General features: G+C 33.8%; 1 long non-coding RNA gene across 1 annotated transcript; it reads left to right on the top strand.

Annotated features, from left to right (window-relative positions):
* The first annotated feature begins 452 nt into the window (after nt 1-452).
* Nucleotides 453-2,868, top strand: LOC136811370 (uncharacterized). Its single transcript, XR_010847242.1, has 3 exons — nt 453-543; nt 873-963; nt 2,375-2,868. It is a non-coding gene; the product is annotated as an uncharacterized lncRNA (long non-coding RNA).
* Nucleotides 2,869-4,307: the final 1,439 nt, after the last annotated feature.

Here is a 4,307-nt window from a genome sequence, read left to right as displayed (position 1 = left end):
ACGAGCTTCTAATTCCTTCTAGATCAGGAGATATAAGCCCTTAAAGTTTGAACTAGCGATTTTTTAAAAAAAACTTAGAAAAAAGGACCCTGGCACTCAAAGGGTTAAATTGTTCTTATTTTTTTGCGAGTTTGGGTCTCGTTGTTCTTATAAAATTGTTCTTTATAAAGAAAAAGGTGTATCTGTTTAAACATTGATTGCGCATGGATACATTATAGTAGGAAGTTTCAGAATTAGAAAGAAAAGGAAGAAGAATCCAGAAAAAACAGCACGAGGCGAAGCGCGTGCCCCATTTTGTTTTTTGGATATTGATGAGTCATACTTATAGGAAGGTTCTTTCAATAAACAGCACCATTTTAGTTTTCAAGGTCTGGAGGTTTCTCTTATATAATCTCCTACACTGAATGTTTGAAGTTTTATCTTGATTCTAAACTTTTCTCATCCACAGTCTAAACTATAAAAACTCAAATGTAGATAAAACCGAGGTTGCAGATGGAAAAGGATTGGAAGAATAGTACAATATTGTATTGTATCATTCTAATGGTATGCATTTTCTTTTGACAAACTAAAATAGTCTTGAAGAGAGAAATTTTGTCTGAAATAGATTTTACATTTCTGCTAGAATCATTAGTGTCAATCACTCAAAGTTTTCTTACTGTATGAGGTTTTTTCCATGCAGAACCTGTCAGATTATAATCTGGCAGGATCCAGGTTTCACCATCAATGATCTCAATTTTCAGGATCCAATTTCTACTAAGAATTGGTATCTAACATGGGGTGTCCATTTTTCTTCGTTAAACGTCAAGATTTGTTTTTGCTGTTTTTTTTGACAGGCTTGTACTGTAGCAGGATTTTCTCATACTTATTTTTAGTACCAATCCAAATGTTGCTTTTCGCTAAGATGTGAATCAAACATACCACCTAATGTTCATGGCGTTCACCCGAGCATGTTAGTCGACTCAGGTAAATATTTTGTGGTAAAAACTTAATTTTCTAATGTAACCACTCTCAAGTATAAAAAATTTTGCATCTCCGTAGAAACCTTAAACATATAATTGAAAAAGTACTTCTGAGCCCATTTCTTAAATTATTGTGCCCGTGAACAATGTAAATAATTTTATGGCCAATCCATAGGAAAGGGAAAGAAATTGATAGCACCTATGGGGACGATCAGATCGGGCATAGAATTAACCCTGGTAAAAATTCTTGAAAAGATCTGAAAAGATCGTTGAAGATCTTTCAAGATCTTTAACAAGTAAGAATCTTATAAAATCTTTGTAAGATCTTACAACGATTCTTAGGCAATCTCGAAAATTTCTTCCAACAAAAAGATCTTTAAAGATCTTGTAAAGAAATCGTTAAGAATTGTCAAGATTCTTCCCGCATATTTATAGTAAGATAATTATTATTTCTTATTAAGTTCTTAAGTAGAATCTTACGAAATCTTGAGCCATAAAATATTTTAAGATTCTTTGCGTAACTTGTAAAGTTTTTATAAAGAGACTTTCCAAATCTTAACTAACTATTACGTGCAAGAAGCTTTAAGATTCTAGGGTTCTTATCAAGTTTGAGTTAAGAATCTTAAAAGCAGTAAATTTCTGGTTATGATTGTTTTTCATAAGAAGGATCTTTAGACTCAAGGAGAGCAATCTCTTAGGATAGTATTTACGAAACAGTTTTTGGTCAGCTTCGAAATACGGTAAGTGGTTTTTTTCTTTTGTGTGTGTGTTATCATTGACTGTATTAATGAAATAGTTGATTAATGACGAGGTCATCAGTTGAATGCTGTCACTCGAGCGAAGCTTTCGGCCCTTATTCAATAACTGAACGGGGATAGTAGTAAAATCCCGTCAGCGACCGTAGTGCAGTGGTAGAGCATCCGTCTACGGTGCGCAAGGTTGTGGGTTCAACCCCCGGTCGGGTCACACCAAAGATTCCCAAAATGGTACTTGAAGCCTCTCTGCTTGATGCTCACCAAGTAAGCGGAGCAATCCCCCCCTACCTTCAGGTAGATAGCTATCGAAAGTGGAGCCTTCAGGTCACCTCCGACTTACTTTTACTTAAGATTCCGTCAAGATCTTGAATCACTGTAAGGGACAAGAATCTTATTCAAAACTTATAAAAGAGTCTTATCAGATCGTTAAAGATCTTGAAAGATCTTGGCACGTTCGTAGTAAGAAACTGAAAAGGAATAAGCAAAGTTTCTTGATAAGATCTTTTCAAGAACTTTTCAAGAATTTTTACCAGGGAAGATATCTTGAATTGCAGCTGACGTGTTTTCGAAGCGCCCCTTTATAGGCCGTCTGCTGCACAAATCTGATGTGATAAATGTATTTAGAGCATACAACATATCATTGTTAAATTATATCCTTAGAAATGAAAGTAACACAGAACAATTTGATCCATACGATTCCTCGAATCTCAACTGAATGGTCTTTATCACTAACGATACGAATCGAAAAGTCTCGATTAGGATATTGGAAAAGTATTATTCATTTCTCAACCGGTGAAAATTATAGTCGGTTGCCGGCAATTTTTCTTTCCCCAAGTACTGACACTTTACACATTTGCTATGACATCAACGGTAATGTAAATCATTGTCACGATCCACCAATCAAGATTGGGAAAAGTCATCACGTGACAGTTCATCAGAGGTATATCTCAAATGGATATTACAAATATTTCATCATATTCGATGGATTGGAAGTACATTCTGTAATCAAAAAACAAGCTCAACAATTTTATAATGTTCAAGTTTTTACTGGTGATCCGTGGTATGCTGCAGATGATTATATTTCGAATGTTGAATTCACTAATTATTTGTAATCATTTGTAATATTCTGATAATGAATTGATACTTTTATGGTAATTGTAAATAAAAAGATACAGGTAAGAGAGGGTAAAAATAGGGGACTGAAACTCGATGGGACTTGAAATTCTGATATTTTTTATAGCTGGGGAGTTAAATCTATTGTTTTCAAGCCAATATATTCAGTGGGGATTGGAAAATAGCATAATACTCTTTAGTGAGGATTAGTTTATTTGATTATTTTCAGTGGGGACAAAAATTGGAGTATAATTTTCCACTGGGGACGATATTTTTGCTAATTTTTCCAATGGGAAAGTCTGGGAGAATGAAGTTGCAGATCATGAGAAGGATCATTTTGCAAAAAAAAAAAATTGAAATTTTGCTGACATCAGCACTTTTTTGCAAAATGTTGTATATTTTGCTGATATTCTGCTGACGACAGCAAAACTTTCAAAAGTTTTATTTTGAAAAATTACCCTTTTAATGATATTCAACGTTAATCCAAATTTCATGTTTCTACCATTAGCCAAACTGGAGATATTTGAAAAACAAGTTTTGCTAACGTCAACACTTTTTAGTTTTTGCGGTTTTTCGCGAAAATAAGGGTGTAAACAATTAGGTAACACCCCTACAGCGAAACTTCATCATGGTATCCTTCGTAGCAAATCATTGGTTTGCTCATTTTCTGCCGGCTAATGGTCTTCAAAAATTATGGTAATTTTCAGGTTTTTGAGACATGCCATAATTACCTGAGAAGACAAACATTTCGCCAGATTCAAAAATAGTGTTCGGAGATTATGGGACTTATCCAAGGGGGGGGGGCTTAACGAACTCATTGAAGGTTTTTGTCGCACTAAAATTTCTAACATTTTGAGTAGAATAAAAAATGCCATGTTGCCTTAGGATAGATATGAATGGTTTTCAATAGTGTGTTAACTTTACTTAGTACCCCTTCTCACAGACCCGGTAGAATTTATTCAGCCAGTGGGGATTTTGTATTCCCAATTTCATTAGGGCTGGGGATTTGAATTCCATTGTTTCAAGTAAAAATATATATCAATCTATCATCTTTTTATCTATATATCTATCTTTTCAGCCAGATCTTTGAATTAGGTCCTCACAAAAAGTTACGGCAGCTGAAAAGTATTGCTATTGTTAGCTGGGGCCATCTTGAAAGAGTTGAATAAAAAGTTTTGAGGTCAAGAATTTATCAATGTCCATTCTTGGCAAGTCTATACCATTAAATTATACTTTTCTTTCAATTTTTCTTTTTCTGTTTGCTTAGCAATTAGCAAAACAGTTTGTTATCGAATATTCATGAGTTCAAATTTCTCAATGCTTAATAGAGATTTTGATATTATAAATTAATGGTCTAACCATAGTGAATTTTGATATTTGTCATGTACAAAATATAATCTTCTGCTTGATGTAGCTATCAAAACTTTGACATGTTATACATTTTCTGTTAAACCAACTATCCTTGAGTCTAAAAATTTAT

This window comes from Clytia hemisphaerica, unplaced genomic scaffold, assembly GCF_902728285.1.
Source record: "Clytia hemisphaerica strain Z4C2 unplaced genomic scaffold, Clytia hemisphaerica genome assembly, whole genome shotgun sequence".
Classification (NCBI taxonomy): domain Eukaryota; kingdom Metazoa; phylum Cnidaria; class Hydrozoa; order Leptothecata; family Clytiidae; genus Clytia; species Clytia hemisphaerica.
Note: the sequence above shows the minus strand (reverse complement) of the source record. Positions and strands in the feature narration are given on the sequence as shown.